The sequence below is a fragment of the Eptatretus burgeri genome, chromosome 9 (genome assembly GCF_056783735.1).
Source record: "Eptatretus burgeri isolate ZD-2024b chromosome 9, Ebu_testis_v1, whole genome shotgun sequence".
NCBI lineage: Eukaryota > Metazoa > Chordata > Myxini > Myxiniformes > Myxinidae > Eptatretus > Eptatretus burgeri.
In genome coordinates, this window is record NC_140969.1 from 22,912,760 (window position 1) to 22,930,344 (window position 17,585).

The 17,585-nt window shown below is 50.4% G+C and overlaps 1 protein-coding gene across 3 annotated transcripts in view; it reads left to right on the forward strand.

Moving 5' to 3' along the window:
• The window catches only part of LOC147019711 (estrogen-related receptor gamma-like), a 55,173-nt gene that overhangs the window by 5,889 nt on the left and 31,699 nt on the right, over window positions 1-17,585 (forward strand). Inside the window, exon 1 of one of the 3 annotated variants that reach the window (XM_085894372.1) lies at window positions 15,688-15,786. The exons of the other annotated variants lie outside the window; for them this stretch is intronic. The gene's annotated coding sequence lies outside the window, so the exon portion shown is untranslated. Of the gene's footprint in view, window positions 1-15,687; window positions 15,787-17,585 lie in introns of those variants that run through there. 3 annotated transcript variants of the gene reach the window in all.

Below are 17,585 nucleotides of genomic sequence, written 5' to 3' on the forward strand. Positions count from 1 at the left end.
TGTGATGGCGGTTGAGACGTGGTTGGTTCAAAATAAAGATAGAACAAAAAAACGGCTATCTTAAAGGGTCGCAGCCCGAATGAATCACATTTATTCCCTCTAAACAACGGGTTTGGGCTAACTACACATGTACTTGCAGAGATATCTCACCTACGGGACCTAAATGGTGGTTTGCGAATTTCCTCAACCGCAACACTACCCCCTCCCCTTTTTTACAGACTCGTCCCGAGTCGTCAAATTTTCGTGTGCCATCATGTGTAGTTCTCCCCTAGTACGTTTTAACAATGGATCCCTGAGTGCGACATTCATGGTATTCGTGTCCCCAAAATAAATAACCTGAGGGCTGAGTAACAAACCAAACAAAACCACTCACACGGACGACTTAAATAAAATTGCGGGCACTAAGACAGACATGCCGGGGGCGCACTCATATGTACAGTACATCTTAACCTTAACTTACAAATTTTACACTAAACCATGGCCCAGGATCAATGGACTCTGCAAAAAGAAATCAGTTCGCAGGGAGCCAGGCTGCTCGCATGCAGTCTCTGGCTCAAGCAATGCAGGTGACAGGGAACGTGGCCGGCCGCTCACACGCAGTCCAAGGCCTTCCCTTTTTAAAATTAACCCAGTGAACCACAACGGTGCATGGGCTGCACAAACACAGTCTCCTGGTGCGGCTGCCCGCAAGGCAGTCCCTGCAGAACACTGACGCAAGCAACAAAACGGTGCGCGGGCTGCACAAACGCAGTCTCCGTGCCAGCTCAAGTGGCAAACGCAATGAACACAACGGATGGATGGATGGATGGATGGATGGATGGATGGATGGATGAATGGATGGACGCAAACACAGTGCACGGGCCGCCACTGCAGGCCCGTGTTGTAGCTGCCAACAGGGCAGTTCTTGCAGCTTGCAAACTGTTGCCTTGCGGATCCTGGCGCACATGGCAATGAACAGGGGGGGCAAAGCAAAATTGAACGGGGCTGGTGAACATGGACAGTCGGCATGGCATGGCAAAGGCAGCAGGCAAACAGCCTGCAGAACCAGGCCGCTGCAGCCAAGCACAGCCGGCAGACGAACTGGCCGGCACAGGCCTTGCAGAAAACAGCTGCAGACGATCCAGCTGGCACAGGCCTTGCAGCAAAACAACAGCTGCCAATGAAGTAGGCCGGCCTTTGCCTTGCAGTGCAGGTTGGTGGAGGGAGTGCGGTGGTGCTGGCCACTCGGAAGGCGGGCTCGGACCTACCCTACGGTCTCCCTCCCAACCTATCGCCTTTGCCTGTCACTGTCCATACCCACCCCCTTAATTTGTCAAGCCCAATTTAGCCCCAACTTTTTTTTTTGTTTTATTTCCTTTTTTACTTTCCCACTATAAATCGTCCCCTAACCCCCTTTACTGTCCTTGTTCGGCTAACCTATTCTGTCACCTAGCCTACTCCCAACCCCTACGTTCCCTTCCCGGAGGGGAATAAGGGAGAGCTAGCGTCCTGTGTCGAGGCCCAACGAAGCCTCAAGATGGCCTCCCCAGAGTTCAGCGATCTATAACACAAAGTGGATCCAGTGGCCCACAACGAGAGCGAGGGGATGGATGGTGCGGAGGGGTACACTTCCTATTCTACCCTATCCATTTAACTGTTAAACTACCCCGGGGCTTTCAACAAGCGCCTCTCGCTTGAACTATTGGTTCTAAAAACCCAGATTCCCGTCGCTTGTGTTGGTGTCCTTACAATTTCGGGCCTCGCCCCCCAATTTTCTTCCCGTGCCCTCACACGGTGTCAAGGCTGGGACGCGTGGCTCCCCTTGGCAGGCACGACCCTCTGCCGATTCCCTGACGATGGCACCCCCGGGCACTACACTGCCTCCGAGCCTACCAGCTCCCTAAGCACCGGGGAGTGCCCCCCATGGCACCTCCCCTGAAACGCACACGTGGCAGGCTGGCTTCCCGGGCCCCTTTCCGAGGGTCACCCGTGCCCACAACACTGCCCACGCGGCTAATGGCGCCCCGGGCCCCCGCACCAAGCGGACGCACCCATGCCCACTACGCTATCCCGGCCCCCCATGGGCCCTTGGCCTACCACGGCCGACTAGCCTGGTGCCCGGGGTACTCACTCAGCGATACTCACCGTTTGCAGCCACGCTCCCAGCTCGTCAACAGGGCTCCTGCACCCCTCCAAATGGGTATCGAGCCTACTTTCCCACCAACAACAAAACGACCTCCATTTTTCAATTTAACTAACCCCCTAACTCACTCTACACTGACCCCGGGGGTCCCTTGGGCGGGAGTCACTCCTCCCCCCAATCAATCATCGCACCATGCATTCCCCATTCGCTCCACTCACACAGACCCGCTGGCCTCACTCCCTCAACATGTACTCACCTCACTCCTCTTCAACACACACACCGCTGAACTCTGCCATCCTACTAACTACATCCCCTAACTAACTCGTGCTCCCACGTCATCCCTTAAACTATAGCACGTTCCATTTAACACTACGTCGCTAAACTACGTCCCCTCTACACATTCACTGTCTCTCACTGTCCTCAACTAATCCCATACATCCATTTCCCAACCTAAATATGACTACAATCCCTCTACTTAATCCATTCCATGGGCCCCATGAGAACTTACCCCTGCCCCCATGGAGCCGGTATAGCTAAGCAAACCCTTCCCCCTAACTAGTTTCCATCCTGTGCCCAGGCCAGGGGGTCTTAAACCCCTTGGCCGGGGAAATCCTGTTCACCCGAAAGCGAGGCTTACTTTTTTTTTTCCACATGCGCAGCACCAGCGCGGCAACTCACAGTTCGCGCACTTTGCACCTGCCCGTGACGTGATGCAGCTGCACGTGTACCTCGTCCCTCCTTGGACGGTACCATCCGGCAGGGATACCCCTCCTGCCGGATTCCAACCCCACGTGCAGCCATGACGTCACCGTGCGCATAAAAAGAAAAATACAAGCCCCACGTCTCGAGGGGTTCCCCACGCGAACACATGTGCTCTGCCCGTTGGAGCTTAACACACACGCCCGCGTGGAGAACCCGTCCGGCCCAAATCCGTAATCCTGCCTAAACTTTGTCTGTCCGCCGGATCGGCAAATCCACCGCGTGCGTTTCCGGACCGGGACTTCACTCCCGCAAGCGAGCACGTGGGGGCCTCGTGCGTTGCACAGCATGGACCTCACTCTCGCTGCTGGGTGAACCCGGCGTGGTGTGCAAAACATCTACAGCCGCTACCCGGCTTTTGTCCCTCACATGTCGCCGTCGTCGTCGCCATTCGACACACGCACACTTGCGTGTCACGACACTCACACACCACTCCATTACATTCACACTGGGAGACGCGGCTGCGTGCTCCCGCATGCCAACCGACATCTCCCTCACATACCGCTCTCTCACACACACGGTCTCCCTTGCACTCGGCCGTTCACTCACGCATGCCACCTCCCTCGCACACGTGGCTCCACTCACTTGCGGCCTTCCACTCATACACGCAGGGGCACTCGCCCGCGGTATCTCATCCATACACGGCGTGCTGGGGAGCACGCACTCCGGCACACTCACCACCACACCACTCACACATGGGGTCGCTTCCACACACGGAGACGCACTCACACCCTGCACCACACACACCGGGACAACCACACTGGGGATTCGTGTCCCCACAAGGGTCTCCGGGGCCTCTATATCCCCCAAGCTCTCCGTGCACCTGTTCGCAGCACTCCTCCCCTCAACCTCGCAAAGCACGACCGAACCCACCTGGTCGTGACTCGCCTCAAGGGGGCATACTCCCTCCCCTCGTTCCTGGAGGAGGCCATCCAGCTGCTCGCACTGGGTCTCTACCCAGTCCACCAGCTCACCCCCATTGTCCTCCACTACCTCCGTGTGTGTGTGTGTGTGTGTGCGTCTCTAACCCCGTCCAATTCATCCTCTATCTCCCGTGTCTCTATTATTTCCGTCTCTTCCCTTATCTCCCTTGTCTAAACTATTATTTCCATCTCTTCCCTTGTTATCTCCCTCGTGCACGTCTCCGTCACCCCAATTAGTTTTTCCCTCTCGGTAACCGTCACTGTTGCTTTCTCCGTCACCTTCACACTTCTCGCCCAACACGTCCCCCGAATTACTTTGTCACCTGCCTCCACCGCAGGCCTGACAGCCGTTGCACCCCCTCCCAGCTCGTTCGCTCCCACACGTGGAGTCGCCATTTTGAGCTCCGCTGCCATTGCCTTCATGCCCTCCTGCAGGCTTCGGCCCATGTTCTGCGTCTCACCCCGCAGTTCTTTCATTTCTTCCTTCATTTTGAGTGCGTTTGTTTCCATATTCGTTTTTATTTCGTTTGTGTTTGTTTCCATCTTTTCGTTCATGCCTTTTATTTCGTTCGTGTTTGTATCCATTTTCGTTTTCACTTCGTTCATTTGCTTGTTCATGCCTTTTATTTCGTTTTTCATTTCATTTGTGTTTGTATCCATCTTTTCTGTCATTGCCGCCAGCATGGCGCATAGCTGGGCCATGTCGGGTGCACTCAGCTGAGCCGATTCGGCAAGGATCGGGGGGTTTTGGCGGAGAGGGGGAGGGGAGGTGTCATACACCGTGGCCGCCGCCGCACCTATTTCGGGCTCTGGGTTCAGTTGGGCGAGTTCGTGTTCCTGCACAACCAACATTTTCTGCGTGGAGATTTCATCCTGTGCCATGGATTCTACACATTCTAAATCCATTTCTAATACCCCCGGCTCCCGCTCGCCTTTAGACGACATCTTATCTCTCATAAAGGGTTAATTTGAATCGCTCGTAATTTGGAGGTAATCGGGGGTCGCTCCTCTCACCCCTGGACCGATTCCCGTGAATTTAGCTGGAGATAGGAGAGCCCGTTTTCCCGCTCTCCGACACCAGAGCCGCGAGGAGGGGGATGGGTTTGTATCCCACTCCTGACACCAGTGTTGCGAATTCGCGCCCGCCGGCGTGCGAGCGGCCACGTAACTCGAATCGCGGCACGTCGCCCACCGGACGGACAATTCTGTCGCGACCCTCTCGGACTAACGCTGGGAACTAGTCACGGGTGGGCCTTTCGGCCTCACCACGATCGTGCCAATCGGCCCCCCGCGTGGGATAGGGTTGTTCGCCAAATTCGACCTACCTAAGTACCCACACGGAGGGTAGACCGGGCGATCCCACCTCGCCGCAGGTCGACTCCGGACACGGGCCACTTTAAGCGACTCGTTCCGGACTATCGGGATAACCGAGCGGTGTTATCGTCAACCTCGACGGTTCCGATTAATTATCGGGCGTATTTAGCCCACTACCAACCCTTTACGTGAAGTAAGATGGAGATTCAATTAAAGAAAAGACGAAGCGAAACGGGAAAAACAGTTCAACATGAGGGACATTTATTCTGTGGCAAACGGAAAGCACACATATACAATTACAACAATTATGCACCAAAAGCAATTGCAACAAAAGAAACACAACAATGCAGATCTACTACCGACTACGCGAGCACACGGCAACACTTACACAGTTTTACTTTACAGACGGCGCCAACAACACATATACTCAAAAGCAAAAGAAAAGGGCCACCCTCAACGACAAGGGGGCAGACGGAGCTGTGGGCACGAGACTGGGTGGAGCCTACCCGTCTTGTGATGAGCCGCAAATGTGGCGGCGGTGCCCCGACTCCGCGCTCCTCCACGGGTTTCGTTGGCACTGCTTGGAATGGGGTGGGAACGGGGCCCCCTTTCCGCACTATCTCAGCGTGGGGGGGGGGGGGAAGAGGGGGGAATTGTTGATGCTCTGGGGAAAGAGGATAGCTGGCTTGCTTGGGTCCCGCGACGAGCGACTCCACTGCGACCTCGACCGCGTTCCCGGATTCCCCTTTCTGCAGCTCCCCGACAGACTCCGAACCCAGACAGACTGACTCTCCTCCAGACCCGTCTTGACTGCTGCTGCCACACTCTGCTGCCGCCACACCTCTCCAACTCGCCCGAGCCCAAAAACTGACTGAATTCGCCCCGCGCTCGGCGCTTTATAGTACGGCAGGAGAACCCATATGCAAATTTCCGGATCAGGATGAGCTCGGGGGCGGAGCCACGCTCGCCCATTGGACGGAGGAAAAGTGGGCGTGAACCTCCCCTGATCCTCGAATTTGCATATATCGATTCGACTCCGACGCGCCTGGAGGCGGGGCCAAATCGCCCCGCGCTTGCTGATAGGACGGATCGGAAGTGGGCGTGTATCATTCTTGATCCGACTTCTCCTCGGAAAGGATTACGGCGAGGAGTGAAGAGGCGGGGGGCAAGGTAAGCAAATTTTTGGGCGGAGGTAAGCAAATTGAAAGCGGAAGACAGGGGGAAATGGGGCGGGGGTGGGTTGAATGAGGCGGAGTTGAGTGTGAGGAGGTGGATAGGGGGTGGGGGCCCGGGGGCAAGTGGGGCGGGGAATCAAAAGACGGGGGGCGGGGAGTCAAGAGGCAGGGCTGGGGTAATTACATTTTTGGGCGGGGGTAAGCAAATTGAATGGGGCAGGGGCGGGGGATGAGTAGGCGGGGGCAAGCACACCCTGTCCAGTCCATGTCCCTCGAGTGTGGGTGAGCTGGTGAGGGTGGTTGAATGAACGGAATCCGTCTGTGACGGGGTTTCAGCTAGTCCCCTATTATTGTGCTGTTCTACTTCCTGGCTCCATTTGAGTCGTTCTTCCTCTCCAAGCTTTTTGAGTTGTTCGTTCTCTTTCTGGAGTTTTTCCATCTCTGTGGACTCAAATTTTGCTCTCTCCTTGAGTTGGTTAATTTCAAATTCATATTGTTTTTGTTTTCTACCCCACCGTCTCTCATGTTTTTCATTCTCCACTCTCACGTTTCCTTCATTTTGTTGATTTCCTTTTCCTGTTTCATTCCTTGTTCTTTCACTTTCTCCTCGTACTCCAACCTTGCTTTTTCCTTTTGTTGTTCAGTTTCAAATTCATACTCTTCTTGTTTTCTATTCCACTGTCTCTCATGTTCTTCCTTCCCCAATCTCGTCGCTTCCTTCAATTGGTTTATCTCTTTCCTGCTTCATTCGTTGTTCCTTCACTAATCTTTCTTGCATCTCATTCTTTAATCTGGCCTTGACTTCCAGCTGTTCAATCTGCATAGTGTGGTTCCTTAACATTTCATTCTCCGTTCTCGTTCTTTCCTCTCTTAACATCCTCAGCTCGTTTTGTAGTTCCCTCTCTTTGCTTTGGTGTTTCTGTAACTCAGAAATTTTTTTCCATTTTTCCTCTCATAGTTTCCCTCAATTGGTCGATCTTTCTTCCCTGCTCCATTTCCTGCCCCATTTGCTCCAATCTCTTATAGTATCCCTGCCATTTCTGTTCCTGTTTTCAGTCTTCCAACTTTGTTTTCCATTTTTCTTCCAAGTTCTTTCTATCCCGGGAATTACTAATTTGCTCCTCCTCTATTCTTTTGTTCAGTTTCCTCTTCTCTTGTTCCAGATTTTTCTCTCCTCTTTTTATCTCCTGTTCCAGGCTCTCCCTTATCTGATTGCCTGATCTTACCTCTTCCTTCAGTAGTTTTAATTCCAAATTGTGTTTCCGTTTTTCCTCTTCCAGCCTTGTTTTCCATTCTTCCTCCAATTGTGCCCAAAGCATGCCAATGTCCGCCTGCCTCGCCTGCCATGACCACGTGGTTTGAACCGGTGGCTGGGAGCCCATGCCTCGTGTCGTGCTGTTTGTTGTGCTATTAATAACAACCCGGTCCGTGTTGCGCTGAGGTGCGGCCGTGCCGCTATTTTGCGACTCCGAGTTTGTTTGGCGGCAAAGCTCATGCTCAGTATATGAGGGTGAGCGCCCCTAATGACTGCAATTAATGGTGGGGTTATAAAAAGAACCGTCCCGGGCCATGGATCCTACATGAAAACACATTCCTAAGCCACCCTGACCCCGCTCGCCTTGAACTGCCATTTTGCGTATCAGAATAATTTAAAAGCTCGGAATTTGGGGGAATGGAGGGTCGCTCTACACACACTTTATCCGATTCCCGTTAATTTAGAGTTGAGGTGGGATGGATTCGAATCCCACTCCTGACACCAGTGTTGTGGTTTCCCGCCCGTCAGCATGCGGGCGGCCGCTTCTAGCCAATGGCGGCCGCTCTCGCTTACCGAACGGACAAACCCAGTCACAGCTTTCGGATCAACGCCGAAATCCAGCTACGGGTGTATCTTTAATCACACCGAAAATCAGCCAGCTATTCTGTCCACGCGCGACAGGGTCCGATCGCCGAATTGTCCATTTACCTAATTATGCGCGCAGACAGAAATGCCGAGGATTTACACCTCGACGGGACCTGTTTGGAAACGAGCCGCGAAACACCTCCTCCTTATATCTCGAGCTCCGCCTGCCCTCGCCTCCCGCCCCTTTTTCCAGCACGCGCGGGAAACTTCCAGAAGAAGGGTGTTTTTTCTCCTGGATCGGGGCCTTTCTTTTGCCTTTTTAGGTCATCTCTTCGAGCATGACCTTATAATATGGGTGTCGATGTCCTTCGATCCGTCCGTTCACAATGAAGTTGAAGCGGGAGATCTGGTCATTAGTGATCCTGATAGAGGTCGATGAGACGTACACGATGGTATGACTTTCAAGGTCATCGAAGGTCAAGGTCAAGGTCACAAGGCCTTTGAAGTTGTGAAAATGACGATTTTCAAATTCTATCTCCTCCGCCATTTCTCAAGCGATCTTGAATTTGATTGTAGCATATGAATCTATGGGACAAGATCTAAATTTGGTTGGGCCGGATTTTCGATATTCGCTTTCGTGTCACGTGACTTCAAAGTTTGCAAAAACTGCCCTACCTTCAGGAGGCTATATATTCTCTACAGGGCATGGTAAAAGTTATTGAATGGTGTCATTGTTTCTCGCAGAGATGACCGTCACTCCCGCACGGGTGTATTTTTTTCATAGCTTCCGTTGCTATTTGTTCCTCTCGCAGGGTTATTCGTTGGGGGAAGGGGGTGAGGCCATCGTCCGTTCTCCCTCGACGAATGCCAGGCTTCTCGCAACCATGTGCCGAGGTGGAAACGCGGTGGTGGTTGTGGCGGTTGTGGTTACGGTGGTTGTGGTAATGGTGGCATGGCTGGTGTTTTGTGGTGGTCGTGATGGTGGTGTGGTTGGGCGGTTGTGGTTAAGGTGGTTGTTGTAAAGACGGTTGTGGAGAAGGTGGCTTTGGTTGTTGAGATGCGGTTGGTAGTGGTTGTGGTGGTTGAGAGGCGGTTGGTCCAAAATAAAGATAGTAAAAGAAAAACGGCTACCCCAAAGATCACAGCCGTTACAAGAATAATTACCGCAAGACGACGATGGGGAAATCTATCTGAACACAGACTTATTGACATAACTGATCGAAAGGACCTATATGGTGTCCTGTGAAGTTCCACAACCGTAATATATATATATATATATATATATATATATATATATATATATATATATATATATATATATATATATATATATATATATATATATATATATATATATATATATATATATATATATATATATATATATATATATATATATATATATATATATATATATATATATATATATACACACACACACGCACACACACACAGTATATATTGTTGCGAATTCGCGCCCGCCGGCGTGTGGACGGCCACATAACTCGAATCGCGGCACGTCGCCCACCGGACGGACAATTCTGTCGTGACCCTCTCGGATCAACGCCGGGAGCTCGTCATGGGTGGGGGTTTAACCCCACCACGACCGTGCCAATTGCCCACCCGCGCAGGATAGGGTCGCTCGCCAAATTTGATCTTCCTAAGTATCTGCGCGGATGGTCGATCGGGCGATCGTACCACGCCACAGGCCGACTCCGCTTAAGCGGTCCGTTCCGTGCTACAGTGATAACCGAGCGGTGTTTTCGTCGACCTTGACGGTTCCGATTAATTACCGGGATGTTGCACCCACTACGAACCCCTTTCCCTGATGCAAGATGGAGGGTCAATAAAAAAGGAAAAGAGACGAAGCAGAGTGGGAACAGTTCAATAAGCAAGCATTTTTATTCACACACACACACACACACACACACACACACACACACACACACACACACACACACACACACACACACACACACACACACACACATACACACACACACACACACACACACACATACACGCACACACACACACACACACACATACACACACACACACACACACACACACACACACACACACACACACATACACATACACATACACATACACATACACATACACATACACATACACATACACATACACATACACATACACATACACATACACATACACATACACATACACATACACATACACATACGCACGCACGTATATGCAGCGATACAGTCAAAATGCACATATAACAGTTAAAACAATTATGCACGAAAAGCAAATGTAACGAAAGAAACGATGTAGAGCTACAACCGAATATGCGTACACACGGCAACACTTAAAACAATACTACTTGAGCCAGACTGGCGCCACCCACAGACATTTGCACAAAAACCCCAAAGAAAAGAAAGAAAGAAGTCGCGACTTCCCTTTTATGGCTGGTGAGTCCCTCTCCCGCGACCGTGTATACTAGTGTATATATGTGTATATATATATATATATATATATATATATATATATATATATATATATATATATATATATATATATATATATATATATATATATATATATATATATATTGTTACGGCTGTGGAAATTCGCATTACACCATAAAGGACCCTCAGGTGAGATATCTTCATAGGTACATGTGGAGTTAGCCCAAACCCGTTGTATAGAGGGAATTTATGTGATCCATCCGGGCTGCGACGCTTTGAGTCAGTCGTTTTTCTTTTTCTATCTTTTATTTCAAACACACAACATTTCAACAACCACGCCATCCCCATCGCAGCGCCAACCACACTGCAACCATGCCACCTCCACCATCTACGCTACTACATCTTCGCCACTACGTCCGCTTCCGAACGGCAACAAAGGCGCAAAGGAGGGAACTGCGAGGATGCGCAGGTTTCCCCACCTGTTCTTTCCGTTTGACTTCCCCGCACTTTGGAGTGGAGGAGGGGCGATGCAGGTCAAAGGTCAGAGGTTATGTAAAGGAGGGGCCTCTTTTTGGGGGAATAATTATCTGGCCCAGAGCCAAAAACTGGCTCCCCCGGCCCCCGCACGGGGCGGGGTGGAGGGAAAGCGTGAGGGAACGCCCTTTTCGGGAACCCTCTCGAAGGAAGGTGGAGCCGAGAACGGGGCGGGGCGAAGGGCGGAGCCCCGCGCGATAAAAGACGGACACGGGCGGGCGCGCGGGCGCTTCTTCTTCCTCTTCGTCCTGGAGCTGGTCTCTTCCTCTTCGTCATGGAGCGCTTCCTTTTCCGCCTCTTCCTTTTCGTCTTGGCTGGTGGTCTGGTTGGACTTCGGGAAGAGGTCCTGCGCCCGCGCCTTGGCGAGCGGCCCTGTCACGAAGGCACGGACGGGAGACGCGGCAGCGCCCGTTGCGAGGTGGACCTGTGCGTCCGGACGAGGAGTGCCAGAGAGGGTTCGCCGGCCGCGAGAGAGGTCGGGGCCAGGCGCGACCACTTTGACGGTCGCGGGAGAGGGACTCACCAGCCATAAAAGGGAAGTCGCGACTTCTTTCTTTCTTTTCTTTGGGGTTTTTGTGCAAATGTCTGTGGGTGGCGCCAGTCTGGCTCAAGTAGTATTGTTTTAAGTGTTGCCGTGTGTACGCATATTCGGTTGTAGCTCTGCATCATTTCTTTCGTTATATTTGCTTTTCGTGCATAATTGTTTTAACTGTTATATGTGCATTTTGACTATCGCTGCATATACGTGTGTGTGTGTGTGTGTGTGTGTGTGTGTGTGTGTGTGTGTGTGTGTGTGTGTGTGTGTGTGTGTGTGTTTGTGTGTGTGAATAAAAATGCTTGCTTATTGAACTGTTCCCGCTCTGCTTCGTCTCTTTTCCTTTTTTTATTGACCCTCCATCTTGCATCACGGAAAGGGGTTCGTAGTGGGTGCAACATCCCGGTAATTAATCGGAACCGTCAAGGCCGACGAAAACACCGCTCGGTTATCACTGTAGCACGGAACGGACCGCTTAAGCGGAGTCGGCCTGTGGCGTGGTACGATCGCCCGGTCGACCATCCGCGCAGGTACTTAGGAAGATCGAATTTGGCGAGCGACCCTATCCTGCGTGGGTGGGCAATTGGCACGGTCGTGGTGGGGTAAACCCCCACCCATGACGAGCTCCCGGCGTTGTTCCGTGAGGGTCACGACAGAATTGTCCGTCTGGTGGGCGACGTGCCGCGATTCGAGTTACGTGGCCGTCCACACGCCGGCGGGCGCGAATTCGCAACAATATATACAGTGGGGAGAACAAGTATTTGATACACTGCCGATTTTGCAGGTTTTCCCACTTACAAAACACGTAGAGGTCTGTAATTTTTATCATAGGTACACTTCAACTGTGAAAGACGGAATCTAAAACTAAAATCCTGAAAATCACATTGTATGATTTTAAAATAGTTGATTTGCATTTTATTGCATGAAATAAGTATTTGATCACCTACCAACCAGGAAGAATTCCAGCTCTCACAGACCTGTTAGTTTTGTCTTGAAGAAGCCCTCCCATTCTCCACTCATTACCTGTATTAACTGTACCTGTTTGAACTCGTTATCTGCATAAAACACACCTGTCCACACTCAATCAATCAGACTCCAACCTCTCCACAATGGGCAAGACCAGAGAGCTGTCTGAGGACATCAGGGGCAAAATTGTAGACTTGCACAAGGCTGGGATGGGCTACAGGACAATAGGCAAGCAGCTTGGTGAGAAGGCAACAACTGTTGGCGCAATTATTACAAAATAGAAGAAGTTCAAGATAACAGTCAATCTCCCTCGGTCTGGGGCTCCATGCAAGATCTCACCTCGTGGAGCCTCAATGATCATGAGAAAGGTGAGGGATCAGCCCAGAACTACACGGCATGACCTGGTCAATGACCTGAAGAGAGCTGGGACCACGGTATCAAAGAAAACCATAAGTAACACACGACGCCATCATGGATTAAAATCCTGCAGCGCACGCAAGGTCCCTCTGCTCAAGCCAGCGCATGTCCAGGCCTGTCTGAAGTTTGCCAATGACCGTCTGGATGATCCAGAGGAGGAATGGGAGAAGGTCATGTGGTCTGATGAGACCAAAATAGAGCTTTTTGGTTTAAACTCCACTCGCCATGTTTGGAGGAAGAAGAAGGATGAGTACAACCCCAAGAACACCATCCCAACCGTGAAGCATGGAGGTGGAAACATCATTCTTTGGGGATGCTTTTCTGCAAAGGGGACAGGACGACTGCACCGTATTGAGGGGAGGATGGATAGGGCCATGTATCGTGAGATCTTGGCCAACAACCTCCTTCGCTCAACAAGAGCATTGAAGATGGGGTGTGGCTGGGTCTTCCAGCATGACAACAACCCGAAACACACAGCCAGGGCAACTAAGGAGTGGCTCCGTAAGAAGCATCTCAAGGTCCTGGATTGGCCTAGCCAGTCTCCAGACCTGAACCCAATAGAAAATCTTTGGCGGGAGCTGAAAGTCTGTGTTGCCCAGCGACAGCCCCGAAACCTGAAGGATCTGGAGAAGATCTGTATGGAGGATTGGGACAAAATCCCTGCTGCAGTCTGTGCAAACCTGGTTAAGAACTACAGGAAACGTCTGATCTCTGTAATTGCAAACAAAGGTTTCTCTACTAAATATTAAGTTCTGTTTTTCTGATGTATCAAATACTTATTTCATGCAATAAAATGCAAATTAAGTATTTAAAAATCATACAATGTGACTTTCAGGATTTTGGTTTTAGATTCTGTCTTTCACAGTTGAAGTGTGCATCTGATAAAAATTACAGACCTCTACGTGTTTTGTAAGTGGGAAAACCTGCAAAATCGGCAGTGTATCAAATACTTATTCTCCCCACTGTGTGTGTGTGTGTGTGTGTGTGTGTGTGCGTGCGTGCGTGCGTGCGTGCGTGCGTGCGTGCGCGCGCGTACGCTGAAGCTTTTGTCTCTCTCTGGGCTCTGCATCGAGCGCACTCGCTGGATCTCTCTCTCTGGGCCCTGCATTGCGCGCGCTCGCTGGAACGCGCACGCTCTGGCTCTCTGGCGGCGAGCTCCCTGGGTCGGTCGTGACGAGAGCGGGGAAAACGAGATTGAAGGCGCCGAGATGCCAGCGCTCTCTGGGTCGGTCGTGACAAGGTCGGATCGAGGAGGACAGAACCCGAGAATCCACCTCACGGTCACGATTTTCTTTCCTTTTCTTTCTGGGTTTTTGTATGAGAGTCTGTGGCGCCGTGTCCGTTAAGTAAACCTTGTTAAGTGTACGATAATAACTATAGACAAACGGTTGTAGTTCTCTTTCTGCTCGTGTCCTGTTCCCTTACCCCCATTGCTTACATACATGCTTGTACATTGCATTGCTTTTGTTTTCCTCGCCTGATTGCATACGTGACTGCATGACTGCATATGTGTCGTGTGTGTAATAAATGTCCGTGTGTGAATGTCGACCTGTTCGTTGCGTCCTTTCCCTTGATTGAACTGCCATAATTGAGTTCGGAATAGAGCTGGCTTTTTAATAGCCGATAAAAGAATCGGATCTGGCGGGGCTTGGCGATATACACCGCTCGGCAAATCGCAAACGGAGCGAGCTACGTAGCGGCTCGTTTCCAAACAGGTCCCGTCGAAGTGGAAATCCCCGGAATTTCTGTGCGCGCATAATTAGGTAAATCGATAATTCAGCGATCAGATCCTGTCGCGCGTGGACAGAATAGCTGGCTGATTTTCGGTGTGATTAAAGATACACCCGTAGCTGGATTTCAGCGTTGCTCCGAAAGCTGCGACTTGGTTTGTCCGTTCGGTGGGTGAGAGCGGCCGTCATTGGCTAGAAGCGGCCGCCCGCACGCCGACGGGTGGGAAACCACAACAATATTTTTGTATTATTATTTTTTTTTTTACCACATCCAGTGGACCATCTCATTCCAAACCACAACATGTAGATATTTTGACCGAGCTGCATTTTCTTCTCTTCCTTTTTACTTTCTGTTTGCTGTTTACAAATCGATTGATTATTACCTCTGCCACCGAAGGTGAAGGAGGTTATGTTTTCACCCCTCTCTGTTTGTCTGTTTGTGTGCGGGTTATCTATAAAAGTTCTGTGCGGATCTGGATGAAATTTGGTGGGCAGGTTGGGTGTGTAACAAGGACGAACTGATTAGATTTTGGTGAAGATCTGGCTCCAGCTCTTGGAATTTTTAATGTGATTCTTCACCATTGATAGATAAGGCCAAAAACGATATATAGCATGATATTTCAGAAATCTAATGGGTCCGATATGTTCTCATGGATCAGGCATTGTGTTGCAGTGGTATGCGCTCTACCGAATGCTCTTCTACTTTGCTTATATTTTGCATCATTTTGATATTGCTTTTGGCACGGTTCCAATAGGTTCTGGAAGCGTTATTGCTACATATGCCAATTACCTGGTATTCCAGTGTGTTTTCCTCCTTTTTTTGTTATCTCCATCACTGAACGTGGATGGAGGTCATGTTTTCACCCTTGTCTGTCGAAGCAGGATATCTCATAAAGTTGTGGACAGATTTGAAAGGAAACTTGGTGGACATGTTGGGTATGTGGCAAGGAGGAAGTGAATCGATTTCAGTGAAGATCTGGAACCGGATACGGGCAGAGGCATTCTTCACAATTGAGAGATGGGCCCACAAACGGTATACTGTATAGCATATTTCAAAAAGTTGTGGACAGATTATGACATGACCTGGTTAATGAGTTTCAGTTGCTAAGTTTTTATTTTATTATTATTTATTATTTTTATTTATTTTAGTTTTTTCAATACATTGTCGAGGCTCATATGAGAGCTAACACAGGACACACAAGGGGGGCAGGAGACAAGAGGGGCAGGAGCGGGAAGGACAAAACAGCGCGGAACGGAGACATTATGAGATCTGTGGAAGGGAGAGGAATGGGGCGGGGAACACGGGGAATACAAGATGGACACTACAGGGACTTTTAGGAAGGAAAGCAGGGAATTTGAAGGAGGTGGGTTTGGGGTGCATAAACAGGGGAAGAAAAGATCGAGGTTTTGGATGGGGGGAGATAGGTGGTGGTGAACAGCAGCTTCAAAGGCCTGGAGGGAAGAATGGTGTTGTCGAGAGTGTGAGAGTTTATTCCAAAGGAGGAATGAAAAACAAGAGGAATGAAAGAGTGAAGGTGAGTAGTGATTTGTGATTTTGGTAGTTTTACCAGAAGGGGGTTTCTGGCAGACCTTGAGCACCCTGCGGAAATATGGGGGGGGGGACATATCACAGACAGAGCAGTTGGGGGGGGCAAGACTGGAGAGGAGATGGAAGAAGACAGAAAGACCACCGACGTCCTGCCTGCGATGAGGGAGCGAGAGGCCCAAAGACTCAGCCTCAATGTGGGAGATACCGATGATCCTAAATGCCTTGGTTTCCACAGCGTGAAGCTGAAAAAGGTGAGACGTAGGAGCACCAGCCCAAAGGGGAAAGCAGTACTCCATCAGGCTGCGGACAAACTTTGTATGTGGTCAGGAGCTCAGGTGGGCTGAGGAAGGACTTTGAACGATGGAGGATTCCCAGTCAGCGACTGGCTTTGGAGGCCAGGTTGGAAATGCGGCTTTCCCAGGAAAGATCATGACAGATAGTGAGACCCAGAAGATTGAATGAAAGGACTTCTTCCAGAGGAGCAAAGAAGCTGCTGCTTGCCGGTCTGAGGGATGACAGGCAGAGGGTTGAGTCATCAGCAAAGAGATAGAGGATTTTCCAGAGTCAGAGAGATCATTGATGAAAACCAGGAAAAGAACAGGGTCCAGAGCACTGCCTTGAGATACTCCAGCCTGGACAGGAAGAGGGGATGAGAGAACTCCATTTAGGGCCACATGTTGGCTGTGACAGGAGAGGAAGTCTGCGAGCCATGAGTGGAGATGGCCTTGTATACCATAGGAAGAGAGTTTGATCAGCACAGGGTGCCAGATCGTGTCAAAAACACGTGATATGTCTGGGGATATGGCTCGGATTTCATGTCTGGCATTGAGGGCCTCCATCCATTGTTGGGAGAGCAGAGACAGCATATCCACGGTAGAGTGACCTGGTCTGAAACCAAATTAATGATTGGAAATCAAGCCATTGGAGAAAAAGAAGGATTTAATGTGAAGCGATGATGGATTCCATAACCTTGCTGATGATTGGGAGAATGCTGATTGGTCTGTAGTTGCAGGGATCTGATTTTGCACCTTTTTATGCAGGGAACTTATGTTTGTTCATTTCCAAGTCGATGACAGATGACCTTGAGCAAATGAGAGGTTGAGTAGAACAGAAAGAGGTTGAGCAAGAGCAGAGGAGCAGGTTTTTAGGACACATGGGCTGATGCCGTCTGGACCAGTTGCAGAATCTGAGTTGAGATTTGACAGCAAGCTCTCCACTTTATCAGAAGGAAAAGGACACAGAGTCCAGGGACAGTTGGTTGCGACTGGGTAAGTTGGTTAGAG